Below are 18,143 nucleotides of genomic sequence, written 5' to 3' on the forward strand. Positions count from 1 at the left end.
TGGTTGATAATTTCCATTCAGAAAAAAAACTTTGTAATTGTTTTCATGATCACATTAATTGATCCTAATAAATGTGCTTTAGATTTTTACTCTCAAAGCAATGTAACCATCTCCATTTTTTTGCAGGTATAAAACCTAGCTATTTCTTTAATTTTGAAATGTCTGAAATACAAACATTACAATTAGAATCATAATTATTTTTGCCTTATAGGAAATACTTTGCAAAACTAGTTGTTCCAGTAGCTTCCTTGTTACAGCAACTTCTGGGCTGGGATGACAAATGAGAGCAAAACGTATATTAGGAAAGAGTTCTTCAAAAGCTCTGGAGACCAAACTCCTGATCTTTCAGAAAAGATAAAAAATATGCCAGTCTTTTAAAGTACTGTCTTTCCGGTGAGACTAGTGGGAAAGGAAAAACAAAAACGAACAACAGAGAAGACATAAAGAGAAAAAAAATCTCACCCTCTTTTTATTCTTGGCAAACTAAGCAGTTCTTTTGAAATGGGGGTCTTTCAGCCACGGATTCTCCATTACTTTTCCAATGGATTTGTGTGCCAGCCATCTCATGTTTAGAAGATTGCTAATATAGTTCCTGATGTTTTTAAATAAAAGGAAAGTACCCAGGAATTAAAAGAGAAACTCTTCATGAAGTGATGTACCTACATATCTACAACTATTTGGGAGTACTAACAAAGGTAAGGATTTGAATTTGCATTTTGCTCCATTACTAGTAATCTTTCCCTTCAGGGTCAGGATAGAAAGCTGATTTTAGAAAAGAAAACTCCAATTTAAAAAAAAATCATTCTTTACAAGTGGGTAAAAGAAACTCTGGATGGCATCCAAGCATCAATAAGATTATAATCAGCTAATTTGTTCAAAAGGAATTTGACAGTTTGAACAGTTTGTAGTGAGCCTCCATTTCTCCCCTTCCGTCTTCTACTTTCTAGCCATTTACTTTGGCAAAATTAGACTGTTTGTCTCCCATAACAGCACAGCTTCTCTTGGTCTAGCAATCTCATACCTGCAACACCTTTGGGCAAAAAGACATGTATTCTCCTTTGTCAAGCAATATCAGAAAAAAGTATTACTGACTAGTTCAAATGAAAGATTTCCTAATGAAGCTATAATTGATAGTCACACATGATACCTGTAATTACATGAAATATTCTTTTGTTTTGCTTTGGAAAAAAAGAAAGCAAACCTTCAGGCTTTCAGGGTGTGTGTGTGAGAGAGAGAGAGTTCAAACACAAACCCTTGTACACTCGGTTATCCCTCCAGCTACAGATAAATTTTAGCATTCATCAAATCTCTTGCCTGTTGGATGCACATACAATCACAACACACCTGCAGATTTCAGAAACCCGTCCTGCTGGCTGGCTTCTTCTCCAGCCCATCTCCTGAGTGATTCATGCCAAAACACATGTTAAACCATCAAAATAGAGTATAATACGAAGCTGGTTATAGTCTTTTCAAGTGAATGCTTCAGAAAACATTGGGCTCCAGCAAAACCAGTCATGATGTGATATGTCACATTCCAGCTTTCTAATCCCATACCAAGAAAGAAGAACTACAGGTAGTCCTCTAGTTATGATCACAATTGAGCCCAAAATTCACTCTGCTAAGTGAAACATTTGTTAAGTGTTAAGCCCCATGTTACAACTTTTCTTGCCACAGTTGTTAAGTGATTCATTGCATTTGTTAAGTAAGCAGCATGATTGTTAAGTGAATCTGGATTTATCATTGATTTTGCTTGTCAGCAGGTCGCAAAAGCTGATCACATGATCCTAAGCTATTACAATTGTCATAAATGTGAGTCAATTGCCAAGCATCGAAACTTTGATCGCATGACCATGGGGATGCTGCAATGCTTCCTTTTTCTACTCTACATGGGGCATAGAATTTGTTCTGACATTGATTTCCTGAAAAGAGCTAAATGCAATAAAACCTTTTCTGCTTTGGATCATTTTAAACCCTAAATATGAGGGTGAATGCCCCATGAGTAGAAAGAGGAAGCATTATGATAGCATGGTTTAAACTATTGTGCTAGTCTATGCTTTCCTTAATCATGTGTTGTTGAGTAAGTCACGGTGGCTCGATTCAGACAACATGCTAAGCCATAACACTACTTTTTACAATCACAATGGCTCTGTTTTGTACAAAACAAAAATTAAAAACAAATAAATATATTATGGTTAAGCTCAGTATGATGGCCAGTATCATCTAATCCAGATGGGATCAGGGATGAATTTCAAATAAACTATAATGTAGGAATTTCATCTACTGGGGATTTAAAACTCTCTGTTTTTTAAGGTATTTCACAGCTATTAATCACGACCATCCAGAGGTAATCCAGCTTTGTGTAGCTTGAGAGTGTGGGGACCATTTGTTCTCTCAGTTCTTTAAACACTGTGTTAAGCACCATTGATGAATACATAAAGATAAATCATACTCTGTCTGCATATGGCAAAATGTACTTTCGGAGATTGGTATTAGATTATTTGTTTTTCTCTGCAACTGGATTTAATCCAGATTGTTAACTGGGGCTCCCTATTGCTGTTGTTTTTAAAATTTTTTAGAACAATTCTACATTCAAGTTCTACCAGATGAACTACCTTAAAATCTGTTATATCAGCAGAACTTGAGAGACATGCCAATATAAAAGACATGTGGAAGAATTGTCTAGAAACATCAGCAGAACAACTAAAACAAGGAAGTGTTGTGGGCAGCATGGAAAGACTCATATTATCTCAGGCTGTTTTAGTCCATGATTATGCTTCAACTCAGGGAGCATTTTTTTAACCAAGCCAAGAACCAGTGCAAGGATCTTTTTCACCCATCAAACTCTGTGGCATTTGAACTCCTCCATTGGCAGGCACTCATGAGAGAAGTAAGGCTGGTCTTTAAGCACCTTGGAAAGCTCCAGATGAGGAATTTGTTCTATGAAAAACTTGAAATGCATCAAGTCCTTCCAGTTTACACTTCCCGATTTCCACTCTTTCTTTTCCTAACTTTAGGTCTCTACTGGAGAATATTTATCTGTTTGTTTGTTTGTTTCTGCATATATGTATATATGTATTTAATTTGTTTGCCACCCATCTCACCACATGAATATGGTTCTTTAAAGATCTGAACATGGGTGGTCTTCTCCTTGTAATGACTTCTTGCTTTAATAAGTGCCTCCTGCTAAGCAGTGCAACTTGATAAGCCAAAGTCAGAGATTCCAAGGAGAAATCAGTTAGATTAATCCAGGCCAATCCAGCTCAATCAAGCTTTCAGGATCCAAAAGAAATAGTAATATTTCTGAAGAACAAGCATAAAAAATATTTTAAGTGAAGACTAAAGACCAGAAATCCCAGTGATCCGCTAGAGTAAGGATCAGGAGAGCTGCAACAAATGTTGCTTCCAATACTTATATCCCATGTCACATCTGTATTCCATATGTGCTTATTAAATAGTCATTTTGAAGAAATTTCTGAGAAAACATTTACTTCCTAGGAATCCGGCCTTACATTGTGGCTCTCTTCCATGCTTCATTGCTTAGCAACAGTACTATTTCCATGGCTTTGGAGGCTCTGAGATATCCTGAGTCAGAATTCAAAGAGGTGAAGGGTCATTATAATGCCCCTAATGTCATCCTTTGCTCTTTTAGGTCACTGTCCCTGTGATATTCTCATCAGACTTTCCCCTCCTTTCCCTGTGGAGTCACCCATAAGGCCACAAAAGCATATCTTGTGTTTTTGACAAGTATGGTGGAGTAAAAGATATTTGATTCTAGGTTCCTTATCTATTTTTACCAATAGATTCATATGCATTTGGCTTCAGGGATCATGTGTGCTCTATGAACATATCCATTCCTAAAAGCAGCTTCATGCAATCTTTCCCAAATAAGAGTGAGTGAAGATTCTGATGCATATTTTATAACTCTCTGTTATGGCTCGCAAGAGTAAAATCACTTTGCTTGCCATGTAATCACAGACAACACAAAACTATGGGGAAAGAAAGAAAAGCACAGAACAAACCTGTTTGTAGAACTAACAGAGCACAATGGGAAGAACAGATATCAATAAAACATCTTTGAAAACATCTATGAAAACATCTTTTCATAGGCCTTGGATAACATTGACTGATTGCAATCCAAATATTTGTCAGTAAAATTTATTGTGACTATAATCTGACTATATAATAACACATAAAACACAAGCTAATTGACTACAGGCTTTTCAGAAAACAGACATTTTTATGTAAACCCAAAGGAGAATGTTTCTGTTTTTTTAAACAACTTGTTACAAAACCTGCCACAAGGTATTAGTATCTGGTAGGGAATGGGAAGAAGGACACATTGCTTAAGTCTGAAATAGATAAATTAGATGCAGGGTGGGTGGGTGGATAGGTGGACAGATAGATAGATGGACAGATGGACTGACAGATGGATGGACAGACAGGGTCTTGTATGCCATCTAGCCCAGTGCTGCCCATTCAAATAGATAGCATCTCTCCACTTAACATCTGATCCACAGCTGGGATTGTCAGTTCCAAGGATTCAACCTAGGACTTCCTGCATGAAAAATGGCTACCACAGAATGATAAGAATAGTGCTCAGATAAACACGACTTTGTTCAAGTGTACTAAATTTTTTAACTAAAGCCTATACTAGACAACAGGAAATAAGAAGGCTTAAATATAGTTTATCTATAGTGGAATCCACTTGCAGAGATAAAAGTTTTGAAAGCTGTGGGAGTTGGTGAATGGCAATGAGATTATGACATTTGTTCCATCAGAAGTAAGAAGATGAAAGGAGAGAAAAGGAAAGTAACTTTTTCATGAAATAACTATAAAGTTGTAGCTTGTAAATGCAAGAGGCCCAATATAATTAAAACAAAGCATTTTGAAGTCCCACAAGGTTGTTCAACACAAAGTTCACTTTGAAACAGTATTTTTTAATACAAGGCACGTTAACTTAAAATACCAAACACTACCAGCCTAAAAAATATATATGTATATTTGATTTGGGGCTCATTTTTAGAGCCCATTTGCTTGTACTATGAAGTTTTTGATACATCCCACGCCATTAATCTCATCAGGTGAGGACAGATCCTGATTCAAATTCCAAAGCTTCAGAAGTTTTCCATAGACTGGATGTGTGTAATTATGCCAAGAGAGAATTCAAAGAAACAATTGAATGAGTACTTTAGGTGGACATAATGAGCTCAGAGGACCCCAAAAGTAACTGACCATAGAGCAGAAAACAAATGCGAAGCCAAGCATATGGAAATAGGTTTTAGGCTACATGCAGGTGCAAAAATCTTGGAGTAAAGAACTGGGCTTAAAGATGAATATCAAGAAACATCAATCTGCTATGACTTGCCAATATTTTTTAGCTAAGCTTACACTACTGAGGAAAGTGCAGTGCTTGCTATTTTGAGTATGTGAAAAAAAAGGATTGTTAGGCATTTATTCGTTTCTTTATTAAATTTCTATGCTTACTGCTGCTTGAGGGCTCAAGAGTTGTTCATCAATGTCCTGAAAAATAGAGAATGATGGCACACTGCACCTTTGTCACCTTGGCCATCAATCCAAGAATGTAGAAATAACAGAGTACTTAAAATTACTACTTAAAAGATAGAAAAACCTAACATATCAATTTTTAAGCTTTCTAACAACATATATCCTATGAGTGCATTTTAGCACAAATTCAGATATTTTAATAACATAGCATTTTATCTTCAGTCACCCTAGAAGGAAATCAACTGCCATGTGTTTCCTCAAGACAAATGATAACAGCTTGGTGATAGACAAGGAAACAATCTATAGATAGATGTGAAAGGTCTAACAGATGATAGAGGACATTCTTGGAGGAAGAGGGTTAGAATCTGAACTTAATATTTAAGGTTTCAGAATTTGATCCATACAATTTGAATGTGGTTTTGCCAACTAGAACAGCCTGAGGTAGAGTGCCTTCAATGTACCGAAGAACAAAATCCTGTAAATATGCAAAGCAAACTGTGCCATAAAGGGACTACAAAAATCGGAAGGTAGAGGTTCAGAAAGATCACTCCATAATATACAAAGCCTTGAAATCACTTGTACTTTGAGAACAAAAAAGGGGCTATCCTAGAGAAAACATGACAGACTCTGAGCTTTACTTTTTGATAGCTTTACTTTTCACCTCAGCTTTACTTTTTGATGAGCATTAACCAGATTACTGGATCTGCAACTCAAATCAGTTTGACTCTGTTAATATCGGGGTATTTTGTGGAATCAGATAGCTTTAGACGGCAATAAGGAAAATAATAGGCTTGTCTTCATAATTCCATGTTTTATTTGAAAAGGGGAAAGGGGAGTGATTTCCCACCTCTGAGGCAAAGGAAGGAGAGCCAGATGTAAAGGGTAAATATTAGTCCTAAATTGGCATAGTATTTGCTTCCTGTTCCAAGACTTGCTTTAATTTTTTGGAACACTTTCATTTATTTAAAAAAACCACTCTCTTTTCTGTTACTCTGTAACAATGGCATACGTGTGTGTATGTGTGTATTTATGCATGTGTGTGTGTCTGAAAGAATACTCACACTCATATGATGGCACAAAACTGTAATTTCCCACTAGTTCAGGTCTTAACATGATTGGACTATTTGGGTGTTTAGACAAACATTGAAAATTACTTCCATCACTTTCTGATTTTACCTCCTGGCTTCAGTCTTTGATTTATTGTCTACCTCTCAAATGTGACATTTTTGTGATATACTTTAATAGTTACCACACCCAACACCCTTATATTATTATTATTATTGCAACAGGAGTTCCCTTCTCCAGCACACATTTTCACTCAGCAGCCTGCTTATTGGAATGTAGTAGATAAAAACCTAGAGCACAAAAGTAATGAACTCTTTTATGAAGGGATCTGTGGAGAAAGTATGTACATAAAGGACCTGAATCATAAAACCTGACAAAAAAATAATTAAGAAATTGGAGCATTTTCTTCCTAATGAAAGGTTACAGTGTTTTTTGAATTTTGTTCAGGAAAAGAAAAGTATCTAAGGGGGATATTAGAATGATTGTTAAGAATTGAGAAAGTAAATTCAAACACATGTACCACATCCATATTTGATACAGGTAGCCCGTGTCATATTATGCGGGGTGTGTTTTAACCATGATTAGTGAATGCATTGCAATTGGATTCACGAATTTCCTAAGTCAAAATCATACTACATTAGTTTAGTATGATGTGAGAATACAATCAATTAAGGCATAACAGAAGAGAAATGCTTTTCAGTATAAAGCACACTTAATTTATGTAATTTATTGACAAACCAGCATGATAACTGATGGTAACATCTATAAAAGAACATGGGTAGGTTGCTGGGAGGGATGAACAAAGAACCTCTGAGTGCAGGTCCCAAATGTGCTTTTTCAAAAGGCAGGGGTGCGTGTTAAAAATAGATACTCCCACAGGTCACCCAGGCATGAAGGTCATCCCAGCTGCCTAGCTAAAGCAAGCCTGTATCAAGGGGCAGCAATATAGGAAAATCCTGAACAATTTCAGGACAGACAATCATTTCAGTGATGAAGGCAAAAGTATCATTTCATATTGCATGGGAGAAGGAAACCGTAAATCATTGTTATATTTTTACCAAGAAACCACATGAATAGACAATAGGAAATTATTGACAATATGAATGCCAGAGGACAGGCCCCACAGATCAAATAGCACTTAATGAGCAACTGAGGAAGAACATTGTGAATGACTAATCTTCATTTGATGAGGACTGAGTATCATTCAAGATTTCAATTTCTACCTAATAGTACAGTTTAGTTCATTTAAAAGTAAATATGACATAACCAAGTATTTATTGATTCCAGCAGGCCTTATTTAGTACCAAAGCATTGTTTACCAAACTTTACTGTGCCTGGCCCTAACTTTCAGAAGAAGTAAGAGAATATTAATCTAAAAATTGTAGACTCAGTGGCACCTCATCTGATTATAAGATGCTGAAAACAATTGTCATCACAGCCATGTGGTAGTATTCTCTTTCTAAGTTCTTTTAAACTTAAAAAAGTCCTGTTTTTAAATAACCTTAGGATATTCAGATTGGGAATAAAATTCTGTTTGGTATGTTTGCTTTCAGCTGGACAGCAGTGTGCAGCAAAGCCACAGAAACCTGTGGCATTTTGAAAGCTAATGCATAAGATCACAGTCCACTTGATTGCACAGGTCTCATGAAGTAGACTGTGATCTATATAAACGTATCCTTTAATAAATATGCTATTAAGTGGCAACAGAGTTCTTTGTTGCTGTTGTTTTTATGAAGCTTGAAGATCAGCATTCTCTAATAGTTATCCCTTAAAAATGTGTGTACGGGTGCGTGTGTTTCCTGAATTTCAAAAAAAAAAAAAAGAATACAAGATAAATGAGCTAAGAAAAAAAATAGAAAAATGAAAAGTCAGGAAGAAAGCAAGATAAAAGTACCAAAAGGAAAAAAAAAGAAAAGAAAAAGTAAAGAAAATAGAAAAAGAATGACTTCCAACTTCCTTTGATACAGATATAAAAACACATTAAATTCTCTAAAGTTAACAAAAGTGTGAATTATTTCTATAATTCCATATAACTCTAATTCTCAAATTACCCATTTAAAAATTGAGAAGAAGGGAGTTCTATCTTTGATAGGAAACAACTCAAGCAAATTAATAAGTAAGAGAAGACATGTAAAACTCAGAATGATAAAAAAAAACATTTGAATAAGTACAGAGATCCAACTAATTTGGACCTTCATCTGTCATAATGTGCAGACTGGAAGACTAACAGGTATTTTACTCCAGTCTAGGCATAGAGGCAGCATCCTCCTTATTCTATGCCCCAGACCGATTACCAGTAATCCTCGATTTACAAAAGTTCATTTAGTGATCATTCAAAGTTACAACAGCACTGAAAAAAGTGATTTATGACCATTTTTTCACACAACTATTGCAGCATTTCCATGGTCACGTGATCAAAATTCAAACACTTGGTAACTGATTCATATTTATGACACAGAAGATCATGTGATCACCTTTTGTGATCTGACAAGCAAACTCAATGGGGAAGCCAGGTTCACTTAACAACCATGTTATTAACTTAATGAAAGAGCCCTGGTGGCGCAGCAGACTAAAGCACTGTTATTAACATCAGCTGTCTGCAATTACTGCAAGTTCAAATCTCACCAGGCTCAAGGTTGACTCAGCCTTCCATCCTTTCTAAGGTAGGTAAAATGAGGACCCGGATTGTGGGGGCAATAAGCTGACTTTGTATAAATATACAAAAGTATGAAGGTTATTGCTTAACACATTGTAAGCCACCCTGAGTCTCCGGAGAAGGGCGGCATATAAATCAAATAAAAAAATAATAAAAAAATGACTACAGTGATTCACTTAACAACTGTGGCAAAAGAAAGTCATAAAAAGGGGCAAAATTGACTGAACTGTCTCGTTTAGCAACATAAATTTTGGGTTCAATTGTGGTCATAAGGATTGTCTGTAGGTCATCTCATCTGTCATGGAACACAAGAAAGTAGAGGGGAATCCAAGGTTTGCCATTCCTGTTATAAATATAGAAAAAGACATTCAGAACAGAACTAAGCACAAGCTATTAATGTACAAATCCACATGCCAGAATTTCATGGCTGTAACTTTTTAAAAGTTTTATTGTAAGTGTGGATTATTAAACTCAAATAAAACATTCCTCCATTGCGATCCATCACCTCCTTCCTTGCATGGATTAAAGAGTGCCTTACAGGTTTTACTTTTTTCAGTATCAGAAGAATGAGATATCACTTTCTCCTGTTGATGCTCCTCGACATAGCTAGTGTGTTGACTGTGTGATATTTAACAAAAATAACTTCTAACATTATGCAGCCACATACTAGCATGGCATCTGTTGTTGAGAGAAGGTGTTGAGCAATGCACAATCAGTTCAAAAAGTTCCTTTCCCTGTGAATGTTTTGATAAAAATAATGGCTTAGAATATTTTCTGATAGTCCAGATTCTCTTACCCTGATCCTTAGAAAATGTATACATTACATTCCTGGTTCTGAAACTGGTAGAAATTCCAGTACCAATAGGAGTAAATCACCCTTCCCTTGTACTTAAAACAAAGATATACACAGAAAATATAAATATGCCAATTTAAAGCTATCTTTCTTCAGTCAGTAGTTTATGAAAACATATTCCAAATAGATTTTTTTTTAAAAATGGTTAATCAAATAAGTAGATACATATTCCAAACAGAGTCTAATCAGGCGAGAGTTCTGTCTACACCTACTTATTTCTCCTAAGTATTATTTTAGATTATAATTTCTTTGAGCATAGTCCTAATTTTCTTGTCGTTTTATTGCTTCAGCTCCACCAAACACTTTCTTCAATCTTCAATGTTTATTATGCTAGATGTTATATCTTTTATTGCGAAACATGAATAGACAATTAGCTTCTTCAAGTTTCAATACTAAATGACCTGGAAAGTACATTTTGAATTGCTGACTTAGTCTTTAATATTTTCAGATACAGTTGGAAAAAATCTGTACCAAGAAGCCTTGGAGACCTGTGCCAGAATGGACAATACTAAATTGTTCAATAGTATTATTCAATACAAAATAATCTCTATGTTGCTAATGAAGCCTTATTTCCTAATAGGAGTTAGATAACAGTATTTATATTCTTTTGGAGAAACATTATAGATTTAGATTAACTCAAATGGCTTAGAACAGGGGTGTCAAACTCGCGTCGTCATGGCAGCATCAAGTGACATATCATGACTTTTTTTCTCCTTCCCTAAACTGGGCATGGGCATGGCCAGCGTGTGACACATCCGGCCTGCGGGCCGCAAGTTTGACAGCTTAGAATAACACTTGAAAGTCACCACTAATTATGGAGGTGGTAATAATCTTGGAAGAAATCCTTCTCTTAATTTTTCCCCATCTTCCTCTGTCCCAAACAGTGTCTTTCCACCAATGCTATATAAAAATGTGTGTGTACATTTTTACGTACATTTTTTATTACTTTGGTAGCTTGTATGAAGTATATATATATTGTTATAATTTTTATTTCCGATTTGCCTTTATTTGTCCTTATTTTCAAATAAAAAAAATGTGTGTATATATAAGCAAAGTAAAGATACTAGGTCCTACATATAGTATTACTTGTCAGTGTTCCAAGTAAGAATTAACACTACTACTATAATACAATCTATAGTACAATATAATACAATCTATCAATTTGAAAGCAGAGTCTGAAAAGTAACTATTAATTCATCTCTTTCCTTCTCTTATATTTCAAGTGACAATTTTTTACATTCCACAGTCATCACCTGATTGGCCCCCAGATACTGGCTATTATGGCTTTAGTCAATCAGACTTTTCACATGGGACTACAGGATTTTACCCAATTGAGTCTACTCATTTGTGAATCAGTGACACAAATTCTTTCCCTTCACTGTGTGTTATACACATTGCAGTAGGATCTCTAGAATAGATTTGCATAGGGCATATTACATACCAAATAATGCAAAAGCTCTGTCTGGGATTGCACCAGCCATGAGACAACGGTTCTACTTATTAAGTTCATCAGCCAGGAAGAAAACTGTAGCTACACATTATAGTTTAATTGGAGCCAACACTAGTTGAGGACCCTTTCTCCAAGAAAGGTTTTTAATGCTATTTTGACCATTATTTACATAGGATTGCTGCAGGAAGCTTTGAGGATACTAATGCAAAGATTAAAAAACAATGAAAGAAACAAATTAATAGTACCAGTATGGTAACTCACGGTTAGCTTCTTCCAAAAAGAAAAAAAAATGAAAACATTTTATATTTCTCAAATATTGCTGTCTGAGAATAGAATAGGATCACATAATCCTTTAAACGCCAAAAGGAAATTGTAAATAAAACATAGGATGGCCCTCAGGGTACTGGGAAGTATAGAGAAGATGGAAAAAGCAGATGGCATAGAATAAAGACTCCTGAGAATCTAAAAGGTTTGCCAACACAGGGTGCCAAAAAGTGCGGGTGGGGTGGGATTAGAAAATTTCTTTTTAGTAGGAGCTGGAAGGCAGGTGTGCATGTGTAAATCTCGAGCAAACGGGAGACTGATGCTGAAAATAAAATAGCTGTTACTCTGGCTTGTACTTGTCAATAATACTCCTAATGAATGAGTGGAGAAAGAAAGAAAGGCTTTTAATGGGAAAATTCCAAAAGAATGGCAGCAAAAAATGGGCAGTCCTTTGTAGACCTGAATTTCAGTGGCTATACGGCAAGATATGAAACCTTCTGTTTCCTCAAGCAATTGCAGAGACATAAAGAGATGAACAGCCTCCTGAAAGCAACACGATGGCTACTTGGAGCAGACCACGCATTGTATTGATATTTAAAAAGTCCAAAATCTCATCTCAATTATGTAACGTTAAGAACAGATGATAGTTACTGTTTGAATTGTTCTTCCATTCACCCAAGAAATGGTTGTTCCTATCAAAGCACTTCCATGAAATTCTCGGGGCTATTTCCAAGAATTAGCCCAACTTTGACCAGATGATCACCATCTCCAGAGAAAGTAAGAAAGAAGAAAAGTGGTTCTCAATACATATGGCTTTTGCTCCTATAGTCCTAGGAAAGAGGCAATGGCAAACCGCTGCTGAACATCTCTGCCAATAAAAACTACAGGGACTTGTCCTGGCAGTCTCTGAGAACTGGGCATGATTGAACAAAGGGGTTAAAAAAAAAAGAATGGCTAAATAGGAAATTTAGCAGGCTAGAATATTAATGCCTGTAGCTAATTAAGGAGACCTGGGATTACTTCTCTTAATACATATTTATTCAATAACATTCAATATTGTTGTATTTTGCTTGGGAAGGGGGGTTATTTCTCTTTCCTACCTTATATTATGTGCATGAGTATTTATGGCCTCAATATGACTTTTTAATTTTTTTCCAGGGGCATTAATGCGCCTATTTTAATAGTATGGATAAAGGGTGACATTACGGAAAGAGGGGAGGTAAGATCCTTTCTTTTTAAAATGTTCCTCTTTTCACCTCCTTTAGCTACCTAAGGATCCTGGGGAGCTAGGAGCTATCACAGGCCTTGATGCCATTCTTCCTTTATTCCAGGTAGATTTCCAGTAATATATACCAAGATGTTCAGGATTGTTGATATTGTGCTTCTTAACTGCCTCTCTCCCATTGCATGTAATATACCAAGAGTAGTTTTGAAAAATAAATAGTTTTGAGTAATTAAATATTAAGGGCAAAACAAGTATGGCAATGGTCCAAGAATGAGTAATTAGGCATTAACATGAGATCTATGCAGCAGTAGTGAGAAAAGAGATCTCATTTCCCTTTACATCTGCAGAGAATCACCCAAGGGAACTCTCTTCACCTGTAAACCAGATGGCCCCATCTGACCTCCATTACATACACACACACACACACACACACACACACACACACACACACAATATATATATATATATTTCTTTTAATCAGGTTTTTCCTACGTAGCCAAGATTTTTCTGCAGCCCTAGCTCAGTGGAGTCACATCCACTCGATTCTGGGCTTTTTTCCTTCTGGCAGCCAGAAGGTCTCTCACCAGGCAGCAAGGGCCTGCTGGCTGCCAGAAGGAAAAAAGCCCAGAATCGAGTCCACCACATAACTTAATAATATAGCCTGAGTTTGTTTTGTAGTTTGTTTCCTGAGAAAGTGTATGAGGTTCTTAGATCTCTAAGCACCACTCTCTGTATGTTGGCTCCTTCCTTGCCTGTCTTACAGAAGCCTCTTACAGGGGTGTCAAACTGACAGCAACGTGACAGCACATGACAGCAACGTGATGGTGTGAGTTTGACATCCATGCTCTAAAGCATCAGTCTTGCCAATATTGATTACAGAGTCTTCTAATGCCTTAAAGGAGATTGGTGATGTGGCCTTGTTTAAGAAAATCTTTCAATCCTGAACATTTTAATATATTCTACATTAGGCTCTGTTGGTAAATAAGGAGGTAGTGCTTTTAATGAAACCGATTATAAGATCCTTTCCAGCAAATGCTACGATCTGGATTTGGCATAGAGGCAACCTTGATTGTCTGAAGGGATGATCGATGCTGGAAAAGACACGGGAGAGCATTACCTTCCCTGGCTTCTGATGTCATTGACCACAGTAATTTGCAGAGAACTTTAAGGTTGAAGTCACAGCTTTGTGGTGGCTCTATGACTCTCCTTCCAGAAACACTGAAGATAGCACTGTAGGTATTTGGTTTTCTTGGAATTGTACTGAGGAATCCTACAAGGTTCTGTCCTGTCTGCCCTGTTACCTAATTAGGGTTAATACATGGCAGTTTCACCCAGAGTTCTGCAATAGAACTTTCTTTAGAAATCCACACACTCAGAAGCAAGCAGCAATGACTCCAGGACAGCACTTGGCTAAAGAAGTTACTTTTACTGTAAATACAAAAAGATCTAACAATGAAGACAAACTACTAAAGAAGTAAGCAATTAACCTTCTTTTTAAAATAGGCCCAGGGTTTAAAACTTTACCTCATCCACTGTTCCTTACACAGTAAGGGACTTCTGGCCATTTGTTTTGTAACATGTGGAAGTCACTTAGTCTGTCTGGTTATCAGCTGTTTCCTTCTAGCATCACATCAGATTCAGGATGCAAAGATCTGTACAAATATTACAATACAGTACATATTTTAGTTGCCTTTGTTCAAATTTTTGCAGCTCTGTTCTGATAACCCTAATTTAGTATCCATATGAAGCATTTCAAAAGAGTCATTCGCAGATTTGGAGACAACTGTCACTTTCTCTCAGTTTAGCCCACCTCACAGGGTTGTTGTTGAAAGGAATAAAAAAAGAAGAAAGGAATATTAGATACGTTTACCATCTTGAGTTATTTATAAAACTAATAAATACAAGATAAACATAAATAAACAAGTTGTCATCAACATGCTAATTGCACTCATTTTGCCTTTCCTTTGAGTTTGGGATTGAAATTCTGCAGGGCCTAAAAAGCTGAAAATGATTGCAAATGGGTATAATTTTTCCTGATTCCAGAGTCTGCTCTTTGGAATTGGGAATACACCTGTTATGTTGGCTGCCAAGAATCAGATTGCTTATATTTTGACAGCAAAATTGTGCTAGTGGGTGAACAAAATCTTGGTTCTCTGATATGGGATTGTGGGCAGGGAACAGCTCAGCAGTAAGATTAACTTGGAAATAGCTGGCAGACCTTGTGTGATGTGATAATGCTAAAAGAGATTTTTTTTTAATACGTGCCTTTGTGTATAGTTGGCATGTTTCCATATTCATTCTTATTCTAAGAGATTTCATTATGTAGCTTTGCATTTAAAAAGACATCAGTTCTGTTGAGCAGTTGTCTACAGCCAAACAATACACCATTCTCTTTAGGTTTTAAGATACAAAGTACAGTAATTATTCATTAGTGACTAATGAAACCAAAGTCAAATTTCTGTGAAACCATTTGAAAAATTTCAAAGCTGATTGATATTAATCTGTACTGTAGCTTGTAACAAGACACATTTTTTTTCTTGTGACATTATTTTACTTATTACACTACTTGGCTGCTTTCTTGTTGATTGGATCCTCACTGCCCCTTATAGAATTTATGAAGTGCACCTGAAACCTGCTATTCTACAACAGTACTATTAAATAGTACAACAGTACTAGTAAAAATTGGAAAAAGCAACATCTAAGCCCCTAGTCCTCTTGAATATGAATAGTTCAAAGCAGAATGGTTATTACCCCAAGAGAAACAAATATGCATGAAAGATCCCCCAGCCAGAATTTTGCACGTACTTTTAGATATAGCAGTTTCTACTCCTGAAAATATATGCTTTATTTTAAATAGAAGAGCAGTTTGTTTTTTTCAGCAATAGGCATTACAGATAGTCCTCAACTTACAACCATTCGTTTAGTGACTGGTTGAAGTTACAACAGCACTGAAAAAAGTGAGTTATGACCATTTTTCACTTTTATGACCATTGCAACATCCCCATAATCACATGATCAAATTTCAGACACTTGGCAACTGGTTCATATTTATGACGGTTGCAGTGTCCCAAAGTCAGGTGATCACCTTTTGTGACCTTCTGGCAAACAAAGTCAATGGGGAAGCCAGATTTGTTTAACAACTGGGTTACTAACTTAAAAACTGCAGTGATTCACTTAACAATTGTGGCAAGGAAAGTCATAAAATGGGGCAAAGTTCCGTTTACAACTGTCTTGCTTAGTAACAGAAAATTTATGGTAAGTCAATTGTGGTCGTAAGTTGAGGACTACCTGTACTGTCCAGCCTGGGCCAATAAAATATCCCATTATATGTGTGATCCTCTTCCACGTTTTGTTTTGCTCTGCTCTGTTCTGTTATTTTCTCTTCTGTTTTATTATGCTTTTAGGCATGATTACCACTCCAAACATTATCTATTACTTCTTTATGTAGTTTTCAGTTTGATGCATTTTTGCTTGACCATTCAGGTAACAAGAAATATATTCCGCAAATCTTTAACAAATAATTCAACATCATATTTCCTGGATTTAATATTTCTGAATATTTTTTCCAGTTGGTGATCTTTCAGGATTTTGCCTTGAATTCAAAGCAAAATTACCTACCTAGAGAAATAAAACCCTGAAGCTTTCTATTTGCATTTCAGTGGAAAAAATAGTGTACTGTGTACTATGCATCATTTTTATCATGATGAGCATATCTAGCACTCAGAAGAAAGCTATGAAACTCTGCTACAGGAATTAGAAAACCTCACTGGGTTGATCTTGGTAGGATACTGTCAATAGATTAAGACTTCACGAGTCAGAACTGGTTGATTCATAACAACTGGAGCAAGGGGAAGAATATTTGTCTTCTCATAGCTGTTTAACACTAACATTACCAAACCTGGTTTTTTTTTCTCAGCTCACTGTCCAGATATGACTCAGAAGAGGAGTAAGATTCAAAAATGCAAAATCCAAGTTCTACTAACTGTGGCTTGTGCAGCCATTTTTGTAAAGGACAGCACTTTGTTCATTTCTAGACCTCATCATGACTTATTCTCATCAACTGTTTTAGAAGCATACCCATAAGAACACAGAGCACAACCTTAGAATGACATTTAAGAAGATCCTAAAATTATTGCATTATCCACAAGAGTGATTTGTGTCTATTAACTTGCATTACTATGCAAGTGGGAAGTTGCAGGACATTTTATGTGAAGGATTTTTTTCTGCACAACAAGGATTACTGGCCACAAGGGCTGCTCTTGGACAAGTTACAGAAATTTCTAACATAGCTGAGGATTTTGATTCTTATTTAGAAAGATTTGAGAGATGCAAATCACATTTGTTTATGTATGTAATGTAATAGCATCTCCTCAGTATAAGAGACTGGATTGAGAGCATCACATACCTCCAGAGCATAGGAAGCCTCATTAACAGTAAAATAAAATGTATTGCTATGGGGTACACATTTACAGCACACTTGCCACTTTAAATTAGTGACTTGTCACCATTGTGGGAGACAGGGCCACATTATACAATGTCACACCTTCCAAGGGTACAACGTGTTTCCACGGTATTTCTTTCCTTGCTTTTTCAAAGACCCAGGAGCCAAATCTATATTCTGTGAGTATTACAAGTGTTAGAAGTGATGGTAGATGCATTAAATAAATGCTTTTATTTTGTTGAACACAAAATTTCAAAGTATATGTATTAGGGGTGTCAAACTTGATTTCATTGAAGGCCGCATCAAGGTTGTGTTTGACTTTGGGGGGGCCAGGGCGGGTGTGGCCAAACACAATGTTTCCAGGGTGGCCCCTTGGGCCAGATTTAAGCACTGATCTATAAGCTTGCTATAAATGCCCCCATTAGTCATGTGTGAGGCATCCACAGAATCTGTTTAATCTGATGAAACAAGTTTTGTGACATCACAACTCAGCCGTACTCCATTCCTAAATTACAATGTATAAAAGGCTGGAGCTTGCAGCCTTGTGATGGGTAACATTCCTTTAGTTATTCCACCCTCTTCCCCGCCACAGACATCTTTGACCCTACACTCAATAAATATTAGCCTATTTTAAAAAATAAATTTATGGCATCATAAAAAAGCTCAAAGCTATATCCTGGTGCC

The 18,143-nt window shown here is 36.3% G+C and overlaps 1 long non-coding RNA gene across 1 annotated transcript; it reads left to right on the forward strand.

The window, feature by feature from the left end:
- Positions 1-215: 215 nt before the first annotated feature.
- LOC117666285 (uncharacterized) lies at positions 216-17,716 on the forward strand. The gene is made up of 3 exons (XR_004591706.3): positions 216-695; positions 13,059-13,124; positions 16,935-17,716. It is a non-coding gene; the product is annotated as an uncharacterized LOC117666285 (long non-coding RNA).
- The last annotated feature ends 427 nt before the right edge of the window (positions 17,717-18,143 follow it).

Source organism: Pantherophis guttatus, chromosome 1 (assembly GCF_059756535.1).
Source record: "Pantherophis guttatus breed Tessera chromosome 1, ASM5975653v1, whole genome shotgun sequence".
NCBI lineage: Eukaryota > Metazoa > Chordata > Lepidosauria > Squamata > Colubridae > Pantherophis > Pantherophis guttatus.